We start from the raw sequence: 13,063 nt of genomic DNA, 5'->3' as shown, positions 1-13,063 counted from the left end.
CTTAAATAAGTGAGAAATATTTAAGCTAAGCATTAATTGTTTAAAGCATTGTTGATTTGAGTAAGAGGAAATAAATAAGCGGTAATAAGTTGTCCGCTAAATGTTTAAAGAAAGTTGAGTTATTGTGAATCAAAGGTTATGAGTTGGATTGAGAATAAATATCAAGTCCATAAAACTTGATAGAGTTACCTTACGAAGGTAAATTTACGAAAATGGATTGTCTAACTATTCCATGCTACAATGAATTATTTTTTAGATTGAGATGGATTCTCAAGAACTTGAAAAGTGTCAAGTTCGTAATGATAAGAAAAAGGTAAATTTTTTTACCAGTGTGATTTTAGCATTAACTACTATGAAGTTATTGCTACAAATCGTTAAATTTGCTTATTGAACGATGTGGATATTTAGACTATCATTTAAGATATAAAATGTTTCAACTGCTTGAGAATATTATCTTTGAATTGGAAAAGTTATACAGATTTCCTTAAGAATGAAATAAGGAATTCTAAAGTAGAGATATTCAATTCAATTTGAGAAAGAGTGTTATTATGACGGAAGACCAATGGGTCATGATACAAGTGTTAGACGAACAAATAGTAAATGTCCAATAAAGATTTAGGAGTTTATGTTACTAGTGAATCTTATGGAATTATCATTAACGAGTTTTTGATAATTTTGATCATGAGTTGGATGTCTCTGCATTAAGGTCGGCTAATGGTCGCAAGAAGCGATTAATTTAGACAAATACGGAGAAATTAAAATTTTTAATGATTGATGAAAAAGTGAAATCATCAATAAGTGATATCAACAATGGTTGCGATTAAGATGATGTAAAAAGGATGAATAGCTTTTTCTAGCTAAGGTGATAGATACTCAAGTATCTGAAGTAAGATCATAAGATATTTCCATAACTCGGGAATTTCCATATGTCTTTTTAGATTTATTATTTGGATACCTCCAGATTGAGAGGTGGAATTCAATATTAATTGTTATCAAGGTATTAATCATGTATCTATAGGTTCGTATCGAATGGTTGTAATTGAGTTAAGAGAATAAAGAACCAATTGCAAGAACTGCTAGATTAAGGATGCATTAGACTGAATATTTTACCTTGGGGTGAACCGGTTTTGTTTATAAAAAATGGATATATGCGATTATGCATAGATTATCGATAGTTAAACAAAGAAACTATCAAGAATAAATATCCTATTTTGAAGATTGATGACTTGTTAGATCAGCTTAAAGGGAGCATCAATTTTCTCTAAAATCAATCTTCTAATGGGATATCATCAATTAAATATTAAAGAGGAAGATGTTCAAAGATAGTTTTCAAAAACAGTATGAACACTACGAGTTCGTAGTAATGTCGTTTGGTTTGACAAATGCTCAGGCAACATTCATGGATTTGATGAATTGAGTGTTTCAACTTTATTTAGATCAATTTGTGGGGGTCTGTATTGATGACATTCTGATATACTCGAATACAAAAAGAGAGCATGATGCTTATCTTCGTATTGTACTTGAAATACTTAAGGATAAAAAGTTATATGCTAAACTGTCAAAGTGTGAGTTTTGGCTATCAGAAGTTGATTTTCTTAGTCATGTTGTCTCAGCATATGGCATAAGAGCTAAAAAATACATTATAAAACAAAAAGAAAGAAGAAAAAGAAAAAGAAAAAGAAGAAAAAAAAATAGAAAAAGAAAAGAAGAAAAAAATGAGAGATGCTTAAAAAAATATTTGAGTTGTGAAAAAAATGTGACACTAAAGAATTTGAGGTCAAGTCTAATGAATGTCTATTTTATCAAGGAAGACTTTGTATTCCTCATGATGATGAGTTGAAGAAAGATATTCTTTATCAGGCACATTAATGTCCACTGACTATACATACAAGTGGGAACAAAATGTATCAAGATGTAAAGAGTCATTTTGGTGGCCGGATATGAAAATAAATATTACTGAGTTTGTTGCTACATGTTTGACATGTTAACAAGTAAAAGCTAAGAATCAAGTGCTTTGGGGTTATTACAACTGATTTCTATTCCAGAGTGGAAGTGGTAAAGAGTCACTATGGATTTTGTTACTGGACTACATTTTACATCAAATGAAAAGGATTTCATTTGGGTAATAGTGAACGGTTAATTAAATCGGCACATTTCATTCCGATGTGAATGGACTATGCATTGGATAAATATACAGAGTTGTATATCAAGGAGATAGTTCAACTACATGGAATGCCAGTATCCATTATATCGAACAGGGATCCAAAGTTCACTTGAAGATTTTGGAAATCTTTGCATAAAGTTTTGGGTACTTGATTGAATTTCAGTACGACATTTCATCCACAGACGGATGGTAAGTCGAAAGTACTATTCAGATATTAGAAGATATGTTAAATGCATGTGTGATGGATTCTAAGGAATCATGGGAAAATAAAAGTATTTTCTTTTAGTAGAATTTTCCTACAATAACAGTTATCAATTAAGTAACAAGATGGCTCAGTATGAAACTTTATATGGGAGAAAATGTCGAACACTATTAAATTGGTTCAAGTTAAAGGATCGAAATCTTGTTGGCCCAGATTTATTGAAAGAGGTTGAGGATAAAGTAAAGATAATCTCAAGATGGCATTTAATCGCCAGAAGTCTTATGCAGGCTTGAAGCAAAAAGAGTGAATTTCATTAAGGTGATAAAATTTTTATTAAAGTATCGCCTTGGAAAACAAAATTTTATGTTTTGAGTGCAAAGGAAAACTAAGACTAAAATTCATTAAACCTTATGAGATATTAAAAAGAGTTAGACTGATGACTTATTAGTTAGCATTAACTCTGGAGGTAATTGAGATCTAGAGTTGAACAAAGTGCACAATGTGTCTCATGTGTCGATGCTTAGAAAGTATCGATTAGATCTTTCACATATCATTTCATTAGAGGAAATTAAGATTTGACCAGATTTGATTTATGAAGAAGATCCAATACGGATCTTGGCTCAAGAAATCAAAGAACTACGTAGCATGACGATTCCTCTATTTAAAGTGATTTAGCAAAATCATAATGTAGAGGATGTTACTTGTGAAATAGAAGATGATATGAAGAAATAATATCCACACCTTTTTATATCAGATTAAAGATTTGGATTAAACAAGTTCAAAATCTAATGATTAGTCTGATTTTCACAAAATCCCCAAATTAAGGAGAAAAAATCAGAATTTATGAAGTTGGCAAGACCAGAAGAGGTTTTCACATAAGGTGCGGGCACGGCTTATTCATCATGAGATATCGCAAAAGAAGTCTATAATTAAGGCGTGGGCACGTTTTACCAGTCCGTATAACTCTAAATTAGGGTTATGAATTTACAATGGAAAGTGCAATCCTTATAAAAAAGGGAGTTAGGATTTCCATAGAAAGTTTTAAAATTCGAGGACTAATTTTATTTAAGGATGGGAGAATTGTAATACCCCAAAAATTTAGATAATGACCAAAATGTAAATTTTGAAAGTTTGATGGTCAAAGTAGAAAATTGGGAGAAGTTTAAGGAATTAAGTGGTGATTTTTCCAAAAAAGAAATTTATTCCATAAATAGATTTATTTAGTAACCAAATTATAAATTTGGTGACCAAAGTGTAAATTTTTGAAAAGTTTAGGGACCAAAATGTAATTTTAAAAAATTTACAAAGGGGTCACGAAAATAAGAAAATAAAAATATTATTTTCACATTTTAAAATATTGGAAAATAATATTTAATGGTTTAATTTTATGTTTAATTTGGACTGTTTGATTAAAGTGACTGAATTGTAATTTTTGGAAATTGCAAGGGTAAAATGGTAAAGTGGAAAATTATTTGTTCATCTTTGACTATTGAAAGATGATAAGGCTGATATTTCTCTGATTTGGAAGATGATAAGGATAAGTATCTAGGTCTTATGGTAATTATGAATTTTCATTAAGGGTATATTGGTATTTTCTCAACTTAATGAATTTAATATTCATTAAATGATTAATTAAAGGATGATAAGCATTATATCAATCTAAAATATCATGCCAAAGTGTTCATCTCTTCTTCATGGACGTGAGATAGCTTCCAAGGTAAGAAAATATTTTATTTTCAATTTTTGAGCTAATTCCTTTGGAATTGGAGTTATGTCATGAAATAGGAAAATGATTTATGCGAAAAACGCTATCATTTGGTACCAATATTTCTTTCTAATGTTGCTAGATTTCAAAGATCCCAAATCTAAGGGTTTATTTTCATGAAAGGGTTGATGAAATTGATGATGAATCTTGATGTTTTTGAGGTTGTAGATTCATTTTCAAGCTTGATTCATGGGTATAACATGTTCAATCTTCCTATAAATAATTCTTTAAAATTCGGTCAAAAGTGGAAATTATAGAACCTTGTGTTCTGATGAGAGTTGATTAGGGATTTGATTTTAAAGATATTATAATGTTGATTGAAAGTTGATTTCATTCTTAAATCGAATCAAAATCGAGGAAAATCATGAAAAACCTAGTTTCGTAACTTTAAACCATTAGGCCTTGGTCTTAAAGGATGAGAAAAATTATGGAAAATTATATAAGGTTTGGAAATGATGTAGAAAGTATTTTACAAGCCTTAGAAAATTTGGGGACCATTTTTTGTAATTTTTGAAAAGTTAGAGGACCAATCCATAAATTTTGGAAAAGTTGTAAATGGTTGTATAATTGTTTAATAGTTGATGTACTACACTGAAAAAAAATGCTAATTTGGAATTGAAATGAGTGTTTAGATGAGAAATATGACTATTTTGGAAGTTTGAAAAGATTGGTGATTTAAGTCCAACATTCGCATAGTTGGGGTACTTAAATATAATTTTACCTTTGTAAAAGCATTTGAATGGTAATAATTTCAATGCTGGAATTTTTGGTATTAAGAATCTAAGTGATAAAATGGTGAAGGATCATTTTGTGTAAATTGGAAAAGTTGGTTCAAATGTTAAAAGGAAATATTAAGTGTTAAGTATTTTGATAGAAAATGAGTTTCAAGTATATTATGAATTTATTTTGGAATATGTTTATGTTAGTACAATACTAACATATATATCGTTATGAATTTGTGATTTATACAGATTGTGATTGATTTATGATCGAAGCAAGTCAAATAGAAAAGGGTTTATTATGGACAATAGTGAGGCACATATTTTGGATTATATAAAATGTCAAGGTGAGTGCAATACATGCAGAAATTATACATGGATGTTTTATACATCATCAGGAAGACTTGTGATGAGTCGACCTTGTTTATATCAACATGATATTATGTCATTTTTATAACTTCGATATGACATTGATATGTCATATTGTGAAATTATAATGCATTGATCATGAATGTTATTTTGGGTATGAACTGCCCAATGTTAAATTATGATAATATACTTTGCCATGGATGGATCGAATAAAATAGACTATATGCCCAAGTAAGTCATTGAGGGTCCGGGTATAGTTGGCATGCTATAGAGTCCAACAACAGGCTGCATATTCGGGATACACTAAAGGATACCTAATGTATATGGTGGGCACAACCTTATATGTCTTATTCGGGACTGTACTTAAGGATACCTAGTACAGATGGTGGACACGACCTTATGTGTTATACTCGGGTTAGCACTACGGTGCTTATATTTAACTCGTGTACCAGGGTCCTTATGGTGTTATATTGGGCTATTGTTTATTGTCTATGGTTTATGGTTTATTGGTTAATAAATGGTAACTATGCAAATAAGCTTACGAGCTTATGGGATAAATGGTAAGTATATTGGTAAAATAAGCTTACGAGCTTATGGGATAAATGGTAAAATATTGGACATGCATGTAACATGATCTTATGGCATTTGTTTTTGACATTGAAATTCATGCATGAGTTGTATTGCACTGTTTATTGTTTAAATTGCCTCACTAAGTATATACTTAGTGTGTGATGATTTTCACGCTTAGGTAAAAAGCCAAGAATAGAGTAAAGAGTACAAGGCACTCTGAGCATCCAAGAATACACTACAATATCAGTAAGACATCCTATGATGGAATTTTGACTTAGATAATGGCATTTAATTATTATTGTTCAATTTATTTTGTTGAACTAATTTCGAAACAAAATGGAATTTTATATTGATGAAGGGTTAAGTTTTTTATGAGTTTAATATAATTTGATGAAATTACTATAGCAGTGCATTGGTACACTGTTCACAGTGCTGTAACAGTGTATCGGTATTGTTTATTCCTGTTCAGAGTACTATTCATAAAATAAAATAAAAATCTGTTGCCTTAAATTTGTTATAATGAAACATAATTCATATGATATGATATTTTTATAATATCATTTACCATTTTAAGAAAATAAATTTTAAATCACTTTTGAATTGGAAATGGTTTTAGATATTCGGGTGACATCTATAATCTGTATAGGTATAATTATACGAGTTATGGGTGTTACAATTACTATTATAAGCTAAACGAAATACCCAATTTAAATTTCCTCATTGAGTAGTTTCGGTACCCAAAGTATTGTAGCGATACTTCCTTAGTTGTGGTATCGATACCAAGCCTGGGTATCAAAACCCTAATTCGATTATGGAATCATTATTTCAAAAAGGTACGATACTTGCTTAATGGTATCGATACCCCCAGTATCGATACTACTCCTTTGGTATCGATACCCCCAGTATCGATACTACTCCTTTGGTATCGATACTCTTTGAACAATTTATAAAGTTTTTCCTTATGATATTGATACTCAATCAACCAGTATCGATACGCATACCCCAATTATCACTCATTTTCTCTTTGAAGTATCGGTACTAAATGAACATTACCGATACCCCTTGTCCAGGATTTATTTGTCTTACCTGAAAATTTACCAAACAAACTTAAATCTTTTACTAGAACCTCCTTTTAACCCTTTAAGCTTAACTACATTTATCCTAATCAACTTAGATCACTTTAATTCATCCTAATATTCAATATCCCATAACCACACTTGAATTCAATAATGAAGCCAATAAATCAACATGTTCCAAATTCATTTATAGCACTTTAGATTCTTTATTTCAGCTCATGACAAGTCAAATTCAACTTCAAAATCCATTTACTCTTTCTATTTCAATAATTCACTCAAAAACTCATTTTACTTAATCTCTCATAACTTGAAATTCTTTTAGTATTAGGCCACCCTAAGCTTCCCTTAAGCTTACTTATCATCCCAAGAATAAAATCAACTCAAATTTTACAAGAATTAACCAACTGAAAGCATTCTCACCTTAGCTATGGAGACACGGGAAGAGAAGAAGAATAAGAAGATAGCTGAACCCATAACTCTTCAGACTTTTCTTTCCCTTTTCCTCTTCATTCTCCATCTGTTTATATCCCACCAAAAAGAAAAGATAAAAATCTTTCTTGGGAAAAGATAAATTTACCCCTTACTTGATTCAACATTTACTAAATAATCCCTCATAAATTATTCCCAATTAAATCCCTAAACTTTTAACTTATTTCAAAATTGAGCACAAAGTTTTCAAATTTTACATTTTAGTCATTGACCCAGTTATTGAGATGTTACACCATGCATTTGTTGATTATGTTATAGACTTGATGCATATTTCACCAATTCATTTGAGTTTTGAGCTTAACAAGCATAAATTTTCCTTCTTGCTAATTGTTTCATTGAGTGTACCAGATTATTTTGATGTTCTAGAACTTATAATGTAATAGTTTCGAGGCTACGTGTTTTAACTTGATGTTTTAGTGTTATAGGGGCACTTAGGATGTAACCATTTCTCTTCCCAAATAAATTGCCCACCCTTTATTTTTCCCTTAGTTAACCATTTTTTAGCCTTTATACCATTTTCTTGTTTTACCCCATTATTAACTCGAGCCATTTTTATTTTACCTTTATTTGTTACCCTTTAATTTTTGCATCATGATCATTTTTAGTAGTGGATATTAGATTTAGTTACAAGCTTATGTTAATGTTTTGATTAGTTACAACTTGTGATTTTTTATATGTTTATTGAGAAATGCTTGAGGAAAAACATTGACTAAGTGAGGGGAAATTTGATGAGTGATTTATTTATTTATTATTTCATCTTTAATTACTCATTGTTAATTAAGTAATGTTGTTGATTTGGGTGTTTTCATTCATTTTCTATTTAGGGCATTGAATTTCAGAAACAAGACTAAAAAGGAAAAATTTTGTAGTTTTTATTTTCTGGATTCGAGTATTGAGTAGTGAGTGTGACTCGGGGCATGACAACGTCTGACGTGGCGTCAAATCAACAACTTATAAAAAATAGCCCAATCAGCATTTCTAGAAGAGCATATGACTCAATTGCATTTTAAATTCAAATTAGGAATTATCTTTTGTTTTTAGGATTTAATTTGAATATTTTTCAAGAATTATATTTCGTCACTTTTATGTCATTTTTAGGGTTTTAAAGGACTATAAATACCCCTCGAAGTAAGCATGAAACATATCTCGAATTTAGTTTTATTCTTATTTTCTATTTTATAAAGTTTATTTCTTCTCTTTCGTTTCATTTTCACTTTCAAGTTCTATTTACTTTCTTTAAAATATGCTAATTATGATTTCTATCATGCTTAGTTAATTTTCCAATAAGCCAAAATCTGAAGCGACGACTCAATTTTGATTGTGAGAATTGAAAAGCACCTAATATCTTCAGATTATATTCTCAATTTTATGTAAACTTTGATTGACAACCGACCTTTCCTTTAAAATCAAAAAGCTAGCATTTCAAAAAGAGCTTGTTGGCTTGATTGTTGTTTCGATTTAAAATTGGGAGGAATAATCGACTGGTAGCAAGTTTGACTCCCTGGGAAAACACTTAGCGGCGGTCCGCTAAGGGAAATTAAGATCAAATTTCTATTCTCATTGAGACAACATAGTTCGAGTCGGGTTTTTCCAAATCTTAAACTGAGTTAGCATTGGCGACGATAGTCGTAGTTAGTCCACATAAGGAGTGGAATCCAAAGATTGATTTTGGATTGTAAATTTACTGGAGAGAAAAACATGTTACAAGGGTTGGACCTTGTAGAATGTAACCGAAATTAATCCGAAGTAGAAATCTTATTCAATGATCAATTGGAATTGAGGCAAAGCGAGGCCTAAGGCTGCTTTCTGAAATTATGTTTCTTCTACGTTTTTACCATTAAATTTCCTATATTAACTTTTATTTACTCTTTCAAACAAATCCCCATTTTTACTTATATTTCACCAAGACCAGAATCAAAAGCCTTCTAAATCAGCAGCTCCAAAGTCCCTGTGGATCGACCTTTCTTCTCTCTTCAACACTATTTTTATTTCTTTTATTCGAGATTAAGGAACATTATTTGATAGTAAAATGACACGTGTCACCATGTCTAGGGGGTTACACTGTATCTTTTATGAGTCTGTCCATTTTGTTGGTGTTCTATCGGTATGTGCCCGTGCTGGAATAGTAAACGAAGCACTCGGGTATATCGAGATGATGCAAAAAGATTTTAAGATCAAACTTGTTATGGACCATTACTCATGCCTAATTGACATGTTTGTGAGGATGGGGTCCTTGGATGAAGCTTTTGATTTGATCAAGAAAATGGATTTTCCTCCGAATGAGTCCATTTGGTCTCTATTGCTTGCAGCATGAAAAAGATATGGCAACAATGAATTGGGATTCTATGCTGCTGAAAATTTAATTGAACTGAAACCAAAAGATGCCGAGACTTGTCTCTTGTTGCTGAATATATATGAATCTGCGGAGAGATGGGAAGCTGTTTCGAAAGTAAGAGAACTGATGAAGGAGAAGAGACTTGAAAAGTTAACGGACTGGAGCTTTATGAGCATTCACGACAAGGTTTACTTGTTCAATCCCGACGAGAGGCAAGCATATGGAGCTGAGATGTATGAATTTTTGGATGAATTAGTTTATGAGCATTCACGACAAGGTTTACTCGTTCAATCCCGACGAGAGGCAAGCATATGGAGCTGAGATGTATGAATTTTTGGATGAATTAGTTGATAAAGCAAAGAGTGTTACTGGGTATGAATCACTTGAAAGTTTTACCTTACTTGGTGAAGAAGTTCAACATAGTGAGAAGTTGGCTGTTGCATTTGGCCTAATGAAAATACCAGATGCTGCACCAATACGAATCATAAAGAACATAGGGATGTGCAATGGTTGCCACAACTTTATGAAAGCGATCTCTTTGCTTAATGCAAGGGAAATCATCGTTCGAGATAGCAAGCAGCTCCATAAATTTGACAATGGGAAGTGTTCTTGTGGGGATTATGGTGGTTTACTTTGATGAGTAAGGTAGATTCCCATCACTCCATTTTACCCCCACTTATATAAGGTTACTTTAAGAACATTTCATGCAAATTCTTGTCTCTGATATTCCTGAGTATTTCAAAGGTGTTGTAGGCATATGCATCGCAAATTGTTAGCATGTCAATTTTTTTTTATTATAAATACTTAACATATTAACACAATTCAAACCCACATGTAGAGATTTCCAGGCACCATCATGTTGAAACACGACTAATCCCTAACTGCTATGGACCAAAAATAACAGAACTTTAACTCATCTGAAGAATAAAACAGAATCTGAGTTTATGAATGAAATACTATGGGGAACAATATTCACTCAAACTGATGAATTGCTTAAATATAAATTGAAATCAATAAAAAAACCAGGAAAATCAATGCTAATAGCCTGATTCGGAGCTTGCTGCAATGATTTTCTCATTTAAGTACTTTCTCTTCGAAGAGAAATGTTACATCTTCACGATTATAAGAATATCAAGTATTTGGTTTTTTAGAAAGAGCTAAACTTGGGATAATGTAAGTGGATTGAGTTGCTTACGATTACTATTATGTAATAGATTACCAGTCACAAAAAGTCAATATAATGATTAACGCTTTGAATCAGAAATTGATATCAGATTTATGAGTGGTGTTCGCGAAGTTGAGTATGACGAAGGATGGGAGATTTTAGCCGAGCTTCACGTTGAGCCTACTTTGCTTCAAAGAGATAAAAAAGGCCCAAAGGTTGGATGACAGTTTTGTTGCCAAATTAGATTAAGGCAAGGAGAAACTTTTAATCTTCGAATTTTATGATAGAGATGTGTTCTTTAGGGGACAATTGTATGTCCACGATGATGATCTGTTGATAGTTAGAATCCTTGGAGAGGCTCATTGTTGTCCTTTCGGATGCTTACTTCGCGAGTTATAAGATGCATCAGGGGCTTTATCAATTTTATTGATGGTTTAGTATGGAAAGAAAAGTGTCTACGTACTTGATTTGTTAGTAGGTTAAAACGGAACATTGAATTTCTTCACGTTGTTTCAGCCTCTGATTTTGTAATCGAAATGAGATAAGGTTATTATGGATTTTATGTTAGGATTGTTGAAGGCTCGGAATAAGCATGATGTCATACCTATAATTGTGTATTGATTGATTAACACTGCACATTTCTTTTCATTATGTATGGGTCTCATTATGAAAAGATTAACTCGATCATACATCAAAAAGATTCTGAGGCTTTATGATGTATTATTTCTTATCTAATAGAGATTTTTGATCTACTTATAGATTTTAAAGGAAATTTCATGATACTTTGAGAATTCAGATGCATTTTAGTACAACTTTTTACCTATAAATTGATGGGATGGTCATTCAAATTTTAGATGATATACTCCATTATAGTATCATTGATTTTGTGAGAGGTTGGGAATGAAGTCTTCTGCGGGTGGAATTCATCTACAACGATAGTTATGAATGAATATTTGCATAGCTTATATTAATTTGAGATATTGTAGGGTTGTAAGTGTAGAAGTCTATTGTATTGGATCGAGTTGAGCAAGGAAAAAATAATAAACAATAAAAAGTATTATTTTTCACTAAAAAATGTTTTGTAAAATTGATAAAGTTGAAAACAATGATTTTCTTTACTCGAGTTCAAATATATTTAAATAAAAAATACTTTTTATAATAATTTTTATGTATTAAAATCTAGTCTTAATTTAAATCCATATACATATACAATTTATTTTATTTTATTTAATTTATTTCTATTATAAAAAAACAAATAACTACATGTATATTCATATTTTATTATTAAAGATAATTAAATGTGTTTTCTAATTTTTCAAATCTAAAACATATTTATTTGGAAAGGCAAACCAAGCATAAATCACATAGCTATGACTCAAATCAAGAAAAAGAAATAGAAAACAAGATACATATAAATTTATGGGACATGCAATCAAAAGGGGATGGATCATGGAGATTTTGCTTCAATCTATCCTATAAAAATGAAGATTTAGTTACGATTACAAACACATTTTTTTGTCTTCCATGGAAGTATTTGTCCAAATAAAAAAATAATTAGCTTTGTAATTTCATAATCGATTATAAAACACATTATATCAGTGGACTAGATTTTTAGATGCCAAAATTGGCATATTTCACAACAAATAAATGAAATTGTTCCATTGATGCATTTAGGCATGCATGCCCTGAATTTCCCTGAAAAACTGCCTTAAATTTCCTAGTAAATGTACAATGCATGATTTTCATTAACGTGCACTACCAGACATGTGCTTGTTATGGTTTTCCTGCAATCGCCTATTTAAGCTATTTTTTTCACATCAATTATGAAAAGTTGATTTTCCTTTCTCTATGTTCAGAATGGAAAAGGGTCAAGCACAAAATCTCGCCATTAGGGTCGATCTCGTGGCTTTAACCAAACAACAGCTACTATTCCTTATGGAGGATGATCGAAACCGATCCCTTTATGATGGCCCTATCTTACACCGGGCCATCTATAGGTGAATTCTTGCCTTGAATGATCTTAATACATCCACACATATTATTACTTCCAACTTTTGATTACCTTAATCTGCTAAGTTTAGGTACAAACACTGTTGGCTTCCTGTGCTTGTCAAACACGTGGCGTCTGCGATTTTGGAAGGTCCTTTAATCGTGCCACTCGACTGTGAATGGATTTGGCACTACCATAGGCTCAACCCTGTATGTTGTT

Source organism: Hibiscus syriacus, unplaced genomic scaffold (genome assembly GCF_006381635.1).
Source record: "Hibiscus syriacus cultivar Baekdansim isolate YM2019G1 unplaced genomic scaffold, ASM638163v2 tig00110515_pilon, whole genome shotgun sequence".
Classification (NCBI taxonomy): Eukaryota; Viridiplantae; Streptophyta; class Magnoliopsida; order Malvales; family Malvaceae; genus Hibiscus; species Hibiscus syriacus.
The sequence above is the reverse complement of the archived record's forward strand: the minus strand, read 5'-3'. Positions refer to the sequence as shown.